Here is a 20,187-nt window from a genome sequence, read left to right as displayed (position 1 = left end):
TAAGATTCTCTCATATCTGATATGGAGGTATCACCAAACCCAGAACTGGGAGGATCTATAAATAGATGAATACTAGGGAAGAGAGGCATTCGGGTTTTGAGAAATTTAGAGAGCCTTTCTACTGGAGAAGTAACTTGGTATTGCTTGAGAAGCAACTTTGTAATACTTGAGTTTTGAAGTTCATCAATAAAGATTCCTCAATTTCTGTAAATCTATGTCTCCTTTGTAGATTGTTTTGGATTCTATTCTCGAACTTGTATGAGCCTTGTTAAGGTTGAAGAAGTCACAAAGATGCAGAAGTAGACTGTTGGGCCAGAGTTCATGTTTCGGCACGAGGATATTGTTCAGAAGAATTGTCAGATATTGGAGCGATTAAGCAGACCTGGTATTTATTATGAACTAATACTCTTGTTGGCATTCATACTCAAATATATTCAAAGACAGATTTGTGATGCTAGATTGCGCAGTAGAGGAGCTCTTCCCTCTTCCCTCGCTGTGATTAAAGTATTAGTCACGGATCTTGTTTATTTCCACATTTCCGCATTCTCGCTTTCGCTATGTGCGTAGCCTGACTCATCGTATTCCTTAGCTTTGATACGAAATCAGAGAAATAAATAGAAAAGAATAACATAAGGATGGGATATAACTTATCTTGATTGCATCAAATGGGATACATTTATAGAGAAAATGAAATTCAGTAAATTCCTAAATTTATGGATCTATTATTGTTAAAAATAGTAATATTCTACCAAAGTGATTTAGAATATTCTAACAAATTGACATGTAATTGAAACTTATTCATTTATAGATTTATTCTCACATATGTAGCCAACACCACCTACCAATTTCTTGTATTTTTATGTTTTCTGAAAATAATCTAACACTGTGGAATAGGAGAAGTGGCCAATATCAGCTACCAATTCCATGTTTTTTTTTTATGTTTTCTATAAATAATCTAATGGCATGGAATACAAGACATGGGCAACATCACCTACCATTTCCATGCTTTATTGGCTTGTTAGCATGTTGGTGACTTGTAAGACTGGGGTTTAAAAAACATAACCCTAAAGAATATGAGTTATCGAATCACTAAGAATCACACCAACTCTTAACATGGCTATATTTTTTTTGCCGTGTCTACTTCACTATTGCATATGACTCTACCAACTCTTTGTTGAGCAAAAAAAAAAAGGAATTACACAACTTTTTTTAAATGCCACATGGCACCATGTTGAACAAAGAAATTACATAGCTCCCTGATAATAAGTTATGGAATGTTCCTTTTCATGCAATAAGGAATTGAAATATTTTTTTAAAATTCCATGTATATGTCCATATTATGTATTCAAAGAATTACATGTCCCTTGTAATAGGAAAAAAAACCACTAATACCTATTAATATTTTTTGGTTAGTAATTTATAGGTATGAATAAGAAATGTGGCCAAGTTGAAATATTTTTTGTTATTGATGTTTTTTTAAATATTACCTATTAATTATGAGGATACACATGTATTTTCGAAAATAAGTTTTACATAATTATAAGCTAATTATTAGTAATTATTAGATGAATTCTAGAGATTTAACTTCCATAGAATATGTCTTATAGATCAAAGGTTAAGATTTATCTCCAAGTTAATTATGTGTTTTTAGTTAATTTATCTTAAATTATTTAATTAAATAAAATGTCATATCAACACCTATGATATTAAGTTGTGGTATTGATCAGTCATGATATTGGCTTGTGATATTGTAACAAATGTTATTTACAAGCCAAGCATTTCCATTCTAAAATAGGGGTAAATCTAGATGGTTAAAAATATTGTCTAACTCATATATTAATTCTTTTTTTATAGTAATAATTTAAAATAAAATTGTAATTTAGTTACTTTTTATGATTTTTTTCATAAGTAATATGAGATATATCAAGTATAAGTGTTTCCATACTTATCATGGATTAATACTTAACCACATTTACTTATCATTTAATTTATAAAATTGTACTAAATTTTAATTTATCTAATATACTAACAACTTTATAACTTACCAAACTAATTATAAATTACACCAATATCTTAAAACATTTAAACCATTAAAAAAAAAAGGCCAAAATTACATTGCATTGCATTATTTATATAAAAAACAAAATCCAATCATGTTTAATATAATTTGACAAATACCACCTCATTTCACAAATGAATAGATATACTGCGGTGACTAAAATAGTCACATGCAAAGGTAAATTATTCGATTTCCGTAATAGTCGTTAAAGCAATCACTTCGAAAGGTAAAATGATTTGTTTTCCCAGATTTCTAGAGTAATGACCATAAATAAATTAACGTGCATTCTAATAAACTGAGAGCATACAGAATGTTGAAGGTTCCAGCTTGAGTCACTTTTAACAAATATTTGATAATATTAACAGGCTTTTGATAATTTACCTATCTAAAATATTTATATGATAAAGTAAGTGTTCGGATCCTCTTATTACGAAGTGATATTTATGCACATTTACCGCCCAGATAATAGTTGACTAATCTATATAATAAAGGCCTAACCTGAAAGAAACCCAATCTTGGCTGCATGGCTTTATGTCCAGCACAGTCGATACATCTTCAATTGCAGAATTCTGATAACCACAGTAAGACAATACCAGCTGCATCCCATCATCCCTGCTCTTCTTTTGACTTTTGCATTTTTTTCGGATATTAATAGCTAAAAACAGACGCCATGATCGACCACTCATTCTTGCCGAACAATGACATGCATTATTAGGTTTTCACGCTTTTAATGGATCCATTATAATACGCACACGTGTTGTATGATATCGCTCGACACGAAGAATCACTGCATAGTTGCATTGACAGGCCCGCCGCCAACAATTCAAACGCTGCGAAGACGGTGCTTGGGTTCCGCTAGATTTTCGGCGAAATTAACGTCAAGGATCACAGCATCCCTGAATTGACAGAGGGCCCACCAGCAACTGAAATGCGGCGACAATTGCGCTACAGTTTGGTTAGATTTTCTGGGGAAACAGTTTCGCCAGATGTTTTGAAGTATTTTTGGACGAAGACGGTTTAGAAACCAGGTATTACCTTTAAGTTTAGCGTGAGCGTAACGACAGAAATCGGTCCGGATCCATCTAGGAGTATAGCGAATGCAAGAAAATTTGGAAGTACGGATATGAATCATGATTGCATCGCCTACCATAATGATTATATTTTTCTTTTTTCCCATTCCATGAAAAGGACATATCTGTATGATCCGACTATGAAAGCGACACCCTCTGCCTCAATGGAATGTGAAAGGGTTGGTAGCACCATATGCCTCAATGCAAGGTTAAAGGGTTGGTAGCATCATTAATAATTTAATTAGAAATTTAATAACTACTGAAGAAATTCACACGGGATTTACGATTTAGCCGTTAAGACCTTAATAGATGTCTGTTCGCGTCCGCAGGAGCTGGTTTTACAGGGCTTGAGGACATATTATCAGTGCACGCGTTTGAATTGAATACAGGTATGCGGCGATCTGCCCTGCAATTCAATATTTATCTAAATTTATCAGGGTTGTAAAGTGAAAAATTGATAATGGTTTTTTTTTTTTTAATTTGTTACTTCATACTTTATCTGTCGCTTGCAGGTGGTTATTTGTTGAAGAAGAATCTTCTAAACACCATAGCTTACTAATCTTAATTCTTTAACACCAAAAATTGTTTAAGAAATGGATATCAACTGTGTGTAACTACAGAAGGGCACTACTCCCATCTTTCTTTATATTCCTTTTGTATTTGTAAAAGTCTCATTTCAGCAAATTGGTCAAAAATGTGACAAGAAATAAGGGCTTTTAGTAAATTTTTGTCTAGAATTTGAGGGAAACTTTCCGATTTGAATTTTTTTTACCAATCACTTTTACATTTCAAAAATGTTCCACGCCGTCGAATACGTTGTAAATGCAGAAAAATTGTTCTGGAATTTCGCCTGGCGGCGATCTTTACCACCAATGCGGCAAACCTGAAGGCCACAATGTGTCGGCCGCCGTGATTGCCTCTATTTTTGGGTTAGCAAGCAGTACGACTAGCGAAAATGAATATGGATACTATCCCTTTGGTGATGCAATTATTGGCGTTGAATTGGGTACTGAGCGCTGAGACCGAATGTCCACTCGACCTTGATTATGTCCGTCAACTGCCATGGGATAAGTCCAGCTGTAACCCGGTGATGAATAAAGACAATTGCTGCCAGACGTTGCGGGGGGTGATGGGCATAGGATTGGCTCAGTATTTGAAAGACGCGTCCATTTTTGAGCTTCCCAGCCATGCTTCTGCCGTCTCCTGTCTCGGGATGTATCGGCAGCAACTCGAATCTCTGGCTCTCTCACCAGATTTGGTGGAAAGTTGTTTCAATGTGTCTACGTTTGTTTCGAGCCCACGCCAGTGCTACGGCATACAGACAACGCAAGACTGGATTCGCACAGGGGTGACTTCTTCCGTGGACTCGGCCTGCAAAGGCGATCTCACAGATCGGGTCTGCTGTTCGGAATGCAACGAGGGTGCAAAACTCGCCATTAACATGCTGACAGACAAGTTCAAGAACGTGACAAACAAAACTGAATCTGAAATTGTGAAATGTTGGTATTTCACTTGTCTGTATGCCGCTGGAGTGGTTAATGAATTCGGCCCGAAAAACATAGATACTGCCACGTGTATCTTCAGCTTGCCCTTCGTCCAAAACGTGTCTCGTAGCCAATATTTAGCCTACAGTTTTATTGGTATTGCGATCGCTTTCGTCTTAGGGCTTTTCTACTGTCTGTTGGTAACAATGATCGATCCTAAAGCTGTGGCGCACAGAAGATTCGTGAGGCGGAATGAGAAACTCCTACAGGCAGTGCTGAGGCCCAACAATGGAGCAGTGTCGTTCGACATTCGACAGATCAGGGACGCCACTGATAATTTTAGTGACGCCAATCTCATCGGCCGAGGAGGTTTCGGTACGGTGTACAGGGGAACGCTCCCGGATGCTCGGCAGATAGCTGTGAAGAGAATCAGGAACTGCACGCCGGAGGGGGATTCTGAATTCCTCAACGAAGTGGAGATCATCAACAGCGTCAGGCAACGGAATTTGGTCGTTTTGAGGGGCTTCTGTGTGGCCAGCGACAAGAGGGAAGGTCACCAGCGGTTTCTGATATATGATTACATGCACAATGGAAGTCTGGATGAGCATATCTTTGGAGAAAATTCCAAGTCCCGGCCTCTGGACTGGCCGCAGCGCAGGAACATTGTCCTCGGCATTGCCAAGGGGTTGGCTTATTTGCACGACGGTATCGATCCCCCGATTTATCACAGAGACATAAAAACCACCAATATTCTGCTGGATGACGAAATGAATGCCTGTGTGGCAGATTTTGGTCTGGCGAGGATGATGACTCAAGAAGGAAGATCCCATATCACGACTAGAGTAGCAGGCACGCACGGCTACTTGGCCCCAGAGTACGCTCTGTACGGTCAACTGACAGACAGAAGCGATGTGTATAGCTTTGGGATTGTTCTGTTGGAAATCATGAGCGGTAGAAGGGCGTTGGACACCTCTGCCGAGTCGGCCGCGCATTATCTTATCACTGATTGGGCATGGACACTAGCGAAGAAAGGCAAAAGCAGTCAAATAGTAGACGAGAGAATCTGGCAGAGCGGGTCGAAGAGCGTGATGGAGAGATTTGTTTTGGTGGGTATTTTGTGCTCGCATGTTATAGTGGCATTCAGACCTCGAATGGTGGAAGCCGTGAAGATGCTGAAGGGTGAGACCGAGATTCCTGAAATTCCAGATAGGCCTTTGCCACTAATGCTGCAAGGCCCAGGTCCATGTGAGACAGGTGAATCAAGCGATTCTTTTGTCATTAATGTTAGCGCTGTCGAGCTTTCCTTGAGCGAATGTAGTTCATGAGTACATGTCTATATTTGCTTGCAAGCAAACTGGAGGCTGGCGGGAGTGCATTGGATGACAGACAATTTTGTTAAAGCAAGCTGTATTATACTAAAATGTTCGGCATTACCTAACAAATCAGTTAGATTTATGCTTAGCACAGTCATGGCGAGTTTTTGAAGGATGCTGTATAGCTATGACCGTCATGAACGAGGATAAGCTTGGCCACACGTATCTTTTATAAGTGGCCTCTCTGCTCTACGAATTTTCGACTGTCTGTTGGTAAATTGGTCGATCCTATGGCTGCGCGCAAACGATCTATGTATGTTTTAACAGTTTTCAAATGAATACTAGAACAAATGAAAAAGCTTCACTTGCTTTTTACCCTGTTCTTGTATGGACCACCCGTGCGCCGTTACAGGAACAATGCGCCATTACAGGAAGGGTGGTTTTTTTAAAATAATTTAATAATAATTGAAGGTGGGGTGGGTTTTTTTTAAATAACAATCGCAGGTGAAGTAGCTTTTTTTAAATAACAATTAAGTGAAGCAGTGTTTTCTAAATAACAATTAAGTGAAGTAGCGTTTTTTAAATAACAATTAAATAATAATTATTAAATTATTAATTATATTTGCAGCGGATTTTCTTAAATACCCCTTATTATAGTTAAATTAGTCGTTTTTCGGTCAAATCTAGCTGTTCTTATTTTAGCCGTTACCTTGTAAAATTGGGTCATTGGATATTCTGCCCTGTTTTTTAATGTGCAAAGCGAGATCTGCTCATTCAACTTGCCCTGACAATGAACTACACTGGTTGGTTCGAAAAGCGTTTGACAAAAGTATCTTTATGTGATTTTTGCAGAAGGATCTTCAAAAATTTAATATGGATCACATAAGCCTAAATTCATTAACATAAATAACATAAATGAATCAACTCTATATCAACAGATAGAAAAGAGTTATATTTGTCAATAAGTGATTTTTTTAAATAACAATTATAAATAGAGTTATTTTTCTTAAATAACATAAATGAATCAACTATATATGAGCAAATAAGGAGTGATAGTTATTATTGATGTGAAAACTAAGTTATAATTTTAAATTATATAATTAAGAATAATTTGATTGTGTAAAAACTTTTTTATTAATATATAAATTATAATTTAATTATATTTTTAATTACAAGGAAAACAAATAAATTAAATTGATCATAATAACTTTTATAATTATTATTATTTTTTAATTTAAAATAAAATATTATAATTACCTAAAAACATATAATTGAAAGTAATAGTGACATTAAAATATTTAAAAATATGTTTTTTTTAATAAAAATATGTTTTTTTTTAATAATAATTATGGTTAATTGTTATATACAATAATTTAATACACATAGGTAGTAAAAATAATTAAATTAAAAATAATATTATGAAATACTAATAATAAATCAAGCTAATGCTAATAATATATTTTATTTTATTATATTTTACAAAAATATAATTATATATAAAAAATATAACTAAAATTTATTCAAAATCCATATTTAACTTAATTATTATTAACTCTTTTTACCTAGTAAAAACAACATTTAAAGGGGCTAATGAATAACCAAAAATAAATAAACCATGGCTATCTAAACACCTACTATACATTAACTAATCCCAATTTCTTTGGTAAAAATGGAAAGGATATTTACTAGTGAGGATATTTATTTTTTTGTCTGTTTGTTATCATGTAGGGTAACTCAAAATTATACTAATAAAAAGAGTTAAGAAATTTTTTTATCAATGAAAATAAATTTTTTATTACATAGTTTTGATTTATTTTAATTAAGTCAAGAGGCTTATTCTATAACCTAATATGAGGGATGTGTAAGTTTGTCTGTCCTTCATACCCTCATTAAAATATAAATTATGTTCTAAATAGAAAAATAATGTTAGCAATAATTAAAAAAAAAGGTTTTAAAGTAATTAGAAGTAAAAACAATATATGAATAAGATGTTTAAATCTTATATTTTTCTTATGTCAATATCAACTTCATATATATCTATATATAGAAAAAAATAATTTTTTAGAATTAAAATTTTTATTTGATCTTATATATATTCTATTTAGCATTCAAAAATAGAATTCAAACAAGGAAAAATAACATTTTGTATTTTGCATTCAAAAAAAATTTACACATTAACAAATTTGATCTCTTTGCACAAATATATACTCAAAATACATATATTTTAATAGGATTAAAAACACCACATCAACATAGATTTTGAATTAAAAAAACATTGAAAAAATGTTGATGTCATGATGATCAAAGGAAATTATATTGTCACGGCAAACATGGCTATTCATTTTCAATCATCCTACACTAGCTTGTGGAAGACATCAAAACAAAGTCGGGTGAATAAGAAATAATTTTCATTCCCTCCGTGGCTACTAATGGGGAGTTGAATTAACTACATTAATGTCAAATAAGAACTTTGACTAAGCCAAGAAAAAACACCCTTTCTTAATATCAACTACAAAGTCCAAGCTAAGAAACATACCATTAACATAGCGTCCAAAGACTTTTTGAACCTTGTAATAAATGGTACAAATATTGAAAAACGCTAATGTGTGGGTAGTGAGTTTCATCCATGGTGATTGGTTTCTCATGAGAGCCCAGGAGAGCCAAGGAAGGAATCACAAGCTATAGAGCAAGGCCATAACATTCGGAAGACTTTAACTTAATGAAAATATAAACAAGATGAGTTGCAAGGCAACTAGTCCCTGCCTAGGGGTAGGGTCATATGGAGCAGAGCCGACGTCTAAGGTCCCCTAGCTATGTTGTTGTTCGTAAATACATAGACTGCTCAGTATTTAGATTTGATATTGTTCGTTTGATGTTTAACAGATTCCCGCAGATATGGTTGTAAACGCAATGATCGTAGCTATGGTCGCACATGCATACCAGAACGGTCTCTTTGTTTATCACGTCGCATCATCTGTTGCAAATCCATTGCGTAACTCTGTCGCAGCAGACGAGGCATATACCACTTGTTGCATTAAAGATTGCAGCATTCTACACAGGAGTTGTAGGTGCAGCAATCACAGAACAACTTTACAAGGTTGGCATCCCTATATCTGAGCTGTAATAAGAAAGTTGCAAGTGCAGTGTCTCATGTGAGTGCAGAAGACATATTCCCTTTTTAAATTTTTTTCTATTGCATTTTCATTCTCCAAAAAGGTCATATTCATTCTTTATATTATATAACTATAGTATTATTGTTTTCAAACATAGAGCTTGAGCTGTAATCTCAAACCCAATGCAATGATATAAAGGTAACTGAAAATATTTAGTTTACTGTTTTAAATAATCAAATATATGTAACTCTTACTTTACTGTTTTAAATAAACAAATTTATGTAACCAAGTTTCCAAAAGATGATAGAGAGTGCAGTAGGAGAAAGGCTTATATCAACAAAATTAAGAGAAGAGAACGATGTTGGACATAGACAATCTTTACTGGTGTTTCTTTCAAGAGTATTGAAGACTGTACTTACTAGGTAAACGTTTATTGTATCCCAGTGTTTACTACTTTGTACCTGTTTATATAAAATATAGTAAGCAGGCCTAAGAGATTACTATATTGTATCCCATTATTTACTAGTTAGTACCTGCTTGTGTATGATATAGTCTGGACTCTGCACGCCTCAAAGAATACTAAGACATGATAATTTCTAGGATAATTTTCTGCGGCAGTAGCACAACATTGCTTTTGTCTGCCTCGTTATAGACAAACCAGCGGATAGATTTCTTATCATATACATATAAACTGCTCGTGAAATTGCCGTCCTTAAATGAGTTGTATGCAGAGATCATGATTTTGGTATCTCTGACATTGTAGGTAGGTTGATTCTCAATATGTCTATATCAATTTTTTGTAGTATCCAGTTTCGACACGTGATTCGCCGGGAAGGATGGAGATGCGATATGCATTTGAATATATATGGTCGTCTACATGCATCGCTTCGGGCCCCGGTAATTAGTAATTCTATTAATCTGCATCTAAATGTCTTGTATTCTCTTAAAATAATTTTTGGTAGCGACAAATGTTACTCGAGGCTTGCATGCAAACCACCTGCCGGTTCTTCACACTAAACGTTTGTATAATGAGTGTGAAACCGAAACATGAAGCAATTCTTGATTACACAGCTGGTAGTTTGGTTTGTTGGCATGGCTGTGATGTTGGTCCTGCCGCTGTGATGCTGGTCTTGCCGCTGTTTCTCTTGCTAGAGCCTAGTTTTTTTGGGGAGGGAAACGGAACAGAGCGAGGGATCTTAAGCTGCTTCAGCCGCTGATCCATAGCTACCTACGACAGAGAAGGCATATGAGTAGCGGATCTGGTAGTTTTTATTACAAGTTTTTTGAGAAAGCGAATCCCTGCAAACAGTGGCTGCACTTATTTTTCAATATTTTGTTCTGGAGCAAGGGTCATTTAGTAGCTCATAATCTGATTGCATTATCTATCTATTTTGATGGATCTGCAGGGCATAAGCAAAGGTTTAGTAGCAGAGCGCCTTCTGTCAACAATGGTGCAGAGAGGGAAACGACCAGACTTTGTCCTGTGCATTGGAGATGACAGGTCAGATGAGGACATGTTTGAGGGTATCACAAATGCTATGTCAGGACCTACACTTTCTCCGATAGCAGAAGTATTTGCATGCACAGTTGGTCAGAAACCCAGTAAAGCAAAATACTATCTTGATGATACTGTGGATGTCGTAAGAATGCTTCAGGGTCTGGCCACAGCTTCTGATCAGGCAGCATGGAATTTATCTGCTCAAGTTCAAATAAATGGACACATTTGGTAAGAAAGATGTTCAAATGCAACAACATGCAAACAAGAAACTGCAGAGAGGACAAAACTAACCATGGGTTACTGCTGCCCCTTTGGAGAAAGAAATAAGAGGCTTCAGGTCCAAAGCAAGGGCTTCGGCGAACAGAGGGCAGCCGCGAAAAAGAGGATCGTAACAGTGCGGACAAGATTCGACAAATTTGCGGTAATCAGCTAATTTTTTTATGTGGTTTCATGGCGAATTCAAATTAATTAGATTTTAGAAATATTTTGAAATTGAAATAGATCCTAAGAGGATTAGCTATACACAGGAAGCATTTTGGAAATGAATCCTTGTGAAGTACAACATTGTGAATCTCCTGCCAAGAGACCACATAGGGATAAATTAGTCAGAACAAAGAAAAACAGAACAGGTAAAAACAATTCCACTTCTAGAATTTATTAAAAGCGAAGATCAATTACAGGAGTGTTGGTTGCCTGTAGGAAAGGCACGAACTAATAATGCAGAATAGGCATTAATAATTAAAATATAAAAGTCATTGAATCAACTAAATGTATATGAATATTTTTGTATTCTCTACATGAATAAATAATTGAACAATTCTATGCTCAGGTCCGTCAGAATTAGGCTCTGATAGTCCAACCCACGAGCTTGACCCCTTTGCTGCGTCGGCCCAAAATAACTAGGAAAAGCAGGAAGAACAAGTCCAGGAACAACAATTGAAGAAACCGACTCTGTCTGCACGCAATCTACATAATGGCACCAGGTAACTAGTCTCAGAACATTACCTTTATGTCACCACGAATTTTCATGAAATGACTCCAATTTCTTTAATGGTCTTGATGATATTCATCTGACTTGCATGCTGGAAATCCCCTACAGCTGAGATAACAAAGTCCACTTTCTTGATGGCCTACACCAAATTGCATGATCAGTAAAACTTACCTACGCGGTCTGTCAAACAAACAAGCGGTCTGTCAAACAAACAAGAAAATTAACAAATGGGAGATTTTATGATAGAGACCAGAATAGGTAGTTGTTGAATCCAACATTGCGTTCTCTACGATTAATGGAATACATTACTGCTATTAACAAATTACATTTATCTTTGCAGGATTTAAATTGATTCTTGATTTCAAGAATACCTGAATGATCTGCGCCCTCTGCACAGAAATCCCGCCACAGCCGAGACAGTCTCAGAGATGGCCGACGAGGGGGAAGAGATCCTAAATAGACAACAATCCAGCATGCCCGGGGTAATGCATGGTGTGCAGGTGGAATGACAGAGTAATGCATGATGTGCAGGTGGCATCAATGCAGTGGTGCTTCCCTATCATAAGATGGTTTTGTATTATATAGAACACATTTTGATTAACATAAAATGCCTGAGATTTAATGCTGGCATTAGTCCAGCATTAGTTTGAATTTAAATTTACAAATTTGAAGCAAACATAGCATATAACATATGCTTTCCGCCCTCTTGCCTCGGGAAGAGGCCAAATAAGGCGATGAAAAAGAATACTGGCAAAAAAGTTTAAAAAGTTTGGATATTCGCGATAGGAGGTGGATATTCATGAGGTTAAGCAGGTCGAACTAATGCTATCTCCGTCCGAAACGATTACTATAGTCCCTGCCGGATGCGAGATGGCAAGGACTAATAATATCTATGTATACAAAAAGAAGAAAGGAAGGAATCACAAGCTATAAAGCAAAGCCATAATATTTGGAAGACTTTAATAATATTTCTGTATTAAAAAAATGGAAGACTTTAATAATATCTTTGTATACAAAGAAGATGAAAGTAAGGAAACACGAGCTATAGAGCAAGGCCATAAGATTGGGACGAATTTAAGTCAATGAAAATATAAATAATATTTTTGTATACCGAGAAGATAAAATAGAATGAATAGTAAAAAATTGAAAATAATTAAAACATTGAAACCATGCGTGTGCTTTCTTATCCGTTCTTAATTGTCTAATAATCATTCATCACCACTCATAAAAATCCTCTTGTTTTCCTAGAACCCATTTCCCAGCTAACAATTGAAAACCAAATATTGTCCATTACATATCATGAAACTCCTACCATCTGATTCTGTTATGTTGCCACATTCTTTCAGGGTAAAATACAAAGCTTGCAACCCACATCCACTCATCTTCCATATTAATTGGAAATTTTTGCAAGCAAAAAATTGTATTATGGAATATGGACTCTACATCATATCAATCTATTCATGGTTATCCTTAGATTAGTTATTTTGGTTAAACAAAAATTGAAAATAGGTAGTCAATATACTTCCAAATCTGATATAATTCAACATTATAGTATTTCTGTAAAAACATGTAATTATCAATATTTGAATTTTTGAATGGTTTAAAATATTTTTGAACTTTTGATCTTTTTAAAAAATAATTAAAATGTTATAGTGTGAATTAAAATAGTGATAATATTAAATTTAAAATGTATTTTTATAACAGCTTTAGAATGGTATTTTTATTCTAATTTAAAATTCAAAATTAATTTTCAACTATAAAAAAACACATTTAAGTCATTGTGGTGGTAACTATGGTGGTAACTAGGAAAGGATAAATCCCAAATAACTCAAAGTTATTATTAAATGATGAGAATATTCAAATACCAAATGACTCATATATTGAAAAGGCATGGACATTCACATTTACTTGCTCATGGATTGTATAGAAACAATATTTATTATATACAATAATTTTATGTGTTGAAGCTATGGGGCTTCACATAGTTGACCAATATTTGATCACATTCATTTCTAAAAAGGGTTTTAAAATTATGAAAAATGAAGTCAATATATTGTAAGTGTTGGGGGGCTTATAGGTATTGAGATGTATAAAAATGGGTATCTAGTAAAAATATGAGGCTCTTTTGTTGGAAACACTTGTTGGGAGGGGGGCTCAACAAAAGAATTTTTCGAAAATATTTATCATTATTTAGTGTCATTAGGGTATCATTTTTACTATCATACAAATGAATGTTTTATGCACACGATCAATGACCAAGGACCGCATGGTTGAAACCATGTTGAATAACCGCATAAGGTTATGTGGTAATTTAAAGTTTAGCCATTAAACCTTGCCAAGTAAACAAGGTACTGCCACGTGGCACCCACATGGTACCCATGCGAAAATCCCTGTGGCTTTCTAGCATGTCATGTACCACATCACCTTGCCTTGAATAGGTTGTTTGGGACTTTGAGCCCCGATCACCCACCAAACATATACCAGGGTCCCCAACAAGTTTAGGCCTCGAGCAACCCTGGACCCAAAATAATACACTGGAATAATACATTGAGCCTTTAAATAGTTCAAGACTCAAATAATATTAGGTCCCACTTGAGGCCATTCGAGCCATTTAGGTCCTCAACAATTTGGGTCATCTTCTGAGATGACAATGGAAACTATCCCAAACACCTGAATAAGCAGTTGGGGCCCCACCCTAGCTTCATGTCATTTTGTGAAAGTTTCACGTTATAATTTTTTTATTAGGGTTTTTATTAAACTTCATGAAACCATGCTTTCGTGATTCCCCCACGTTTACCATGGCCTCGATTAGATTTATTGCCAATCTATATAAGCCATAAAGTCTCGGGCTTCACATTCCATGGTTATTTTTCTGTTGTGTGGGTGCATTCAGTCCAAACCTGGGCCACCTGGACACTGATCCAAAATTGTGCCTGACCCTGCCCATTTAAAAATGGATTTTCTCTTTGTTTATTCACTTACACTAGGGACCTTTCTACCCTGCAAACTTTATCCTACACACAACTAGGATTCATCCGACCCAAAAACAAAGTTAATCACATAAATTTGGATAAGGTTCAACTCTAGAGCTTCTTGTTGATTATATACAGTGACTACGTTCTTCCAAGATTGATAAAGTTCTCCTTAGAATAGCTATTATTAGGTTAATGAAACCTACAGGCCATCATATTAATTATTATAAAACAAGGAGGCTCAATTAGCTCGCATTCACATGTGCGTGTGTATGTATATATCACAGTTCAATCTTACACAAAGCATATAAATTACTTGATAACAATACATACCAAAATACCAAGTCCATCCATTCAATGAAGTAACAATACACAAACAACATAAGTTAAACTACTTATCTAATGTTATATGAAATAATGACAACTGATATTAGGACTTAAACTCTCCACCTAACCTCAAGATGAATGCAATGTAACCTTTCTTATAGTCAAACACCCCTAAGCCAGATTCAAAGCTTGAGGAGGAGTGCTCCAAGGAAATACATAGTCAATATACACACTTATGGACTCCAGATACATCACCATCTCCACCCTTGGAAACTAGATCACTACTGAGAGGGGGGGTGTAAGGACCTGCGGTTCCTAGGCACGCCCACTCGATGTGCGACCGAGTTCGGTGATGAACGAAGGTTGGAGAAAAGTGCGAAGTGCGAGTCCTTGACGAAGTGCACGAAGGATATGTTATTATAAGCATGGAAGGAGGACGAGCGAAGGTTTATAGGCATGGGGAGCGAAGGCTCAACCCACGGGCCGACCTCATATATTGTGGAGGATGTGCGTTGAAGTGTTGGTCGACCAACATAAGACAAGCAACAAACGATATGTGAGGGCATTGGCAAGTCGACTTGGGCAGCCAAGAATTGCCCAACGCACCGTATAAATAACATGTGATGGAGTTTCATTTGGACAACAATCACTCAAGCATTCAACAAGTCTTCAACGCAAGAAGTGCGAAGTGATAAAGAGCCGCAACAAAGGTGAAGGCGCAGGTTGTGTGTGCCCAACCTTGGGCAGCTCCTTAAGGTAGCACGAGTTCTTGGAAGGAAGGTGAAGGCCTGGTGCATGGGTAGAGGCGCTGGGCGCTTGGTTGGCACGGGTTCTTGGGTGGCTCGAGTGAGCGCCCACCCGTCATGCGAAGACAAACGCGGAGGTGGAAGATATGGGACTCGGGTGAGGTCGCCTGCCCACCGTGCGGAAGTATACGAAGGGTGACTCGGGTGAGGACGCCCACCCATCGTGTAAAGGTTCAGTTGTGAAGTTTGGTTGGCAGCTCGTGTGAGGGCGTGCCCGCCCGACTTGGGCAAAGAATCTTGGTCATCACACGGAAGTGTGAGAAGTTGTAATTTTGGCTAAGTATGAAACTTGGTGTTTCGCAAGTATAATTGTAAGCTTTGTAACATTGAAAGATTGTATAATATAATATTCGGGCAGACTCATTGTTCAGGGAGTTGCCCCTCCCTTTATACTGTGCAATTGTGTTCTCTTGTATAATTGCTGATGATAATGAATGTGTATGGGTGTTCATTGGTATAAAGGAAACATAATAATTACTTGGTTGAGAAACACAAACTAAGTAGGATATATGGTTAGGCGTAGTCCATGAACATAAGTATTGGTGAAAAGAAAGTGTTCGATGGTGCCGCACCTCGGCAAGAGTGGTTGAAAGTCTACCACCAGCCTGGGGCGTGACAGGTGGTATTAGAGCTAGTCTGAAGACTTGAAGGAGTCTTGCAGGAAGCTGATGTCCTGGTTGATGGTGAAAAGCTTGACAGGTGGTACTCAGGGTTGAAGAAGCTTGGAAGCTGATGACAGTGACACAGGTACTTGCAGGTGAAGGAAGTTGTTTCACATACAAGTGGAACAAGGGCTGGTTCAGGTTGCAGGCAACTTGGTGAAGCTGTTGGATGGTTGATACTCGATCACAAAGAAGGAAGAAGGAAGCAGAAATGGCAGGTGAATCTCGTGTGAGATCGAGTGAATCTAGCCACATTGCGACCAAGGCTTGGATAAACAAGATATTAGAGAGAGTGGAGGCATTGGAATCTTACTGGACTGCAAAGATGGATCTAGTCATGAAAGAGCTAGAGGATCATGTGTAGTTGAGGGAAGAGTTTGATGAACTCCAGACTCGGCATGAGTACACCGATCTTAAGTATACACAACTTGAGAATGAAGTCAAGGAGATTGGAGAAGTAAGGGACAATGGTCTGGCAGAGATCGTGAACTTGCGGAAATATCTTGATGGTGCAAACGATGAGATCGCGCTGTTGAAGAAGGCTGTGAGACATAACTCAAGTGGAGGAGTGTCTCATGTGAAAGTCAAGGAACCAGAATCTTATGATGGTACAAGAAGCACGAAAATTCTTGGCAACTTTCTTTGGGATATGGAGCAATACTTGGAATGCTTGGGTCTATTCGATGATGAGACAAAGGTGAAGGTAGCTGCTCAGTTCTTGACGAAGGATGCTAAGATGTGGTGGAGAAGACAAATGGATCAGATTGCCAATGGTAGTTCTGATGACATTACTTCTTGGGATGATATAAAGAAAGCTTTGCAGGCTCATTTCAGTCCTCAGGATGAAACGTGGGAAGCAAGGATGAAGATTAAGTTCATAAAGCAGACAGGGAACCTACAGACATATCAGCGGGAGTTTGCAAGTGCGGTTCTGGAACTTCCTGACATGGCGGAGAGGGACAAGGTGTTCAACTTCATTATTGGATTGAAGCCTTGGGCACACAATGAAGTGAAGAGGCAGAAGATTAAAACACTTGAAGAAGATTTTACTACTGTGGAGAGGTTGGTGGACATTATGATGAGACTTCTGATGAGAGGAAAAAGAAATCTGATAAGATGAAAGAGAAGAAGAAATATGAAGCTTCGAAGTCAGATGAGAAGATGAAGAAGCCATTGAAGTGTTGGATTTGTGCTGAACCACATACGGTGAAGAATTGTCCTTCTATACCGAAAGTGGCTGCTATTGCACAATCTAATACAAAGAAAGAAGAACCTTCTATGGGGATGATACAGATTCTTGGTGGTGGTGTTGCTACAGAAGTGGTCTCTCGGAGAGATCTTGAAAGGAACAACTTGGAGTATGTTCGGATGAAGATTGGGAGTGTTGATATATTCACTATGGTGGATAGTGGGGCTACTCACAACTTCATGAGTGAAGATGTTGCGAGAAGAATTGGGCTAAAATTTGTACCAGTGAAGGCACAAATGAAGACGGTGAATTCTCCTCCTGATTCAGTTCTTGGTGTAGTTGAAAGAGTGGACACAACACTAGGTGAATGGACTGGGGAAGTCAACTTCACTATAGTGCGGATTGATGACTATGAAGCTGTGCTGGGGATGGAATTCTTGAAACAATTTGATGCTATGATTATTCCACATTTGAAGAAGTTGTACATTTACGATGGAAGGGAAGATGTACCCATTGGTGTGACAAGACCTGATTGTAAACTAGCAGTGATGCAGATGGAGGATGATAAGCAGATGAAAGACATGAGTAAGCGGTTGTCTACGGTTGAGACAAAGCTTACCGAGCAGTCATTGGTCATTAGGACACTATCTGATAGTATCTTGGACCTGTCAAGAAGGCTAGAAGTGGTTGAGGATGATGATGATGAGGAGGAGACTTATGTGAGGCCGAATGTCTGAGAGGAGGATTGGGTCACTTATCTACAGAGGATGGAGATAGAGAATCCTGAAAGATGGATTTAACTTATTAGTGAGGGTGAGCCTTCAGGCTCTACTCCCTCTACATCTTCTTAGATGACATAGAAGATGGGGCTCATTGTTAGCTACTCATGGCAGTGAGTCCTTAAACATGTTGAGCAGGTATGACAGATGGTGCAGGGATGGTTTGGCATCAAGCATCATGACATGTTGCAGATGGGATGGAGTTTCCATGGACCTGAGCATGGGTGAGATTCTTGGTGAGTCTGAGATGAGGCAGAATCCGAGATAGATTGGTGAAGGCATAAGGATGTTCACTCTCATGGCTTGAGCGTGACAGTTGGATTAGCTACCCAACTAGTTCAAACATGGGGTTTGGAAGTGCACGGAGAGATGTTGGCATCAGGCAGGCAAGGAGGACAGTTCACAGGATGGGACGACACATGATGGAGATGGAAGTTCTGCATATGTTGCAGGGATGTTTGCAGTATATGGAGGAATCGATATCATGGACCAAGGATGAAACAGTTGTTGATGTTGATCTTGGTGGATGGCTACTAGGATGGTATGTTGTCGAGGATGACAACGATTTCAGGTGGAGGAGGATGTAAGGACCTGCGGTTCCTAGGCACGCCCACTCGATGTGCGACTGAGTTCGGTGATGAACGAAGGTTGGAGAAAAGTGCGAAGTGCGAGTCCTTGACAAAGTGCGTGAAGGATATGTTATAATACGCATGGAAGGAGGACGAGTGAAGGTTTATAGGCGTGGGGAGCGAAGGCTCAACCCATGGGCCGACCTCATATATTGTGGAGGATGTGCATTGAAGTGTTGGCCGACCAACATAACGCAAGCAACAAACGATATGTGAGGGCGTTGGCAAGTCGGCTTGGGAAGCCAAGACTTGCCCAATGCACCGTATAAATAAAATGTGATGGAGTTTCATTTGGACAGAAATCACTCAAGCGTTCAACAAGTCTTCAACGCAAGAAGTGTGAAGTGATAAAGAGACGCAGCAAAGGTGAAGGCGCAGGTCATATGCGCCCAACCTTGGGCAGCTCCTTAAGGTAGCATGAGTTCTTGGAAGGAAGGAAAAGGTACAGTGCACGGGTAGAGGCGTCAAGCGCTTGGTTGGCACGGGTTCTTGGGTGGCTCATGTGAGTGCCCGCCCGTCATGCGAAGACAAATGCGGAGGTGGAAGATAGGGGACTCCGGTGAGGTCACCCGCCTGTCGTGCGAAGGTTCAGTTGTGAAGTTTGGTTGGCAGCTCGTGTGAGGGCGCGCCCACCCGACTTGGGCAAAGAATATTTTTTATCACATGAAGGTGTGAGAAGTTGTAATTTTGGCTAAGTATGAAACTTGGTGTTTCCCAAGTATACTTGTAAGCTTTGTAACATTGAAAGATTGTATAATATATCATTCGAGTAGACTCATTGTTCACGGAGTTGCCCCTCCTTTTATACTGCGTAATTGCGTGCTCTTGTATAATTGCTAATGATAATGAATGTGTATGGGTGTTCATTGGTATAAAGGAAACATAATAATTACTTGGTTGAGAAACACAAACTAAGTAGGATATATGGTTAGGCGTAGTCCATGAACATAAGTATTAGTGAAAAGAAAGTGTTTGGTGGTGCCGCACCTTGCCAAGAGCAGTTGAAAGACTACCACCGGCCTGGGGGTGTGACAAGGGGGGTGAATTAGTAGTGAGGGATTTTATTAACTTTTAAAATCTTCTCACCAAAGCATAAAACAACTAGTAACCAAGCATAATAAAAATATATTTGGAAATGCTAGCTCGAAACCAACAGATAAAACACCATAACAAATATCAAGATAGCCATGCATAAGGAGACACAAAGATATATGGTGGAAACCCTTCCATGAGAAAAAGCACACTTGTTGTTGCACTACTCTAAATCTTCTATTATCTGTCAAGAAAATTCATTA

At 37.8% G+C, this 20,187-nt stretch overlaps 1 pseudogene; it reads left to right on the top strand.

Moving 5' to 3' along the window:
• Positions 1-4,084: 4,084 nt before the first annotated feature.
• LOC149217192 (putative receptor-like protein kinase At1g11050 pseudogene) lies at positions 4,085-10,769 on the top strand (annotated as a pseudogene).
• The last annotated feature ends 9,418 nt before the right edge of the window (positions 10,770-20,187 follow it).

The sequence above is a fragment of the Pinus tabuliformis genome, chromosome 1_1, assembly GCF_031772625.1.
Source record: "Pinus tabuliformis cultivar Carrire ecotype Pingquan chromosome 1_1, CPIR1, whole genome shotgun sequence".
Lineage (NCBI taxonomy): Eukaryota > Viridiplantae > Streptophyta > Pinopsida > Pinales > Pinaceae > Pinus > Pinus tabuliformis.
Note: the sequence above shows the minus strand (reverse complement) of the source record. Positions and strands in the feature narration are given on the sequence as shown.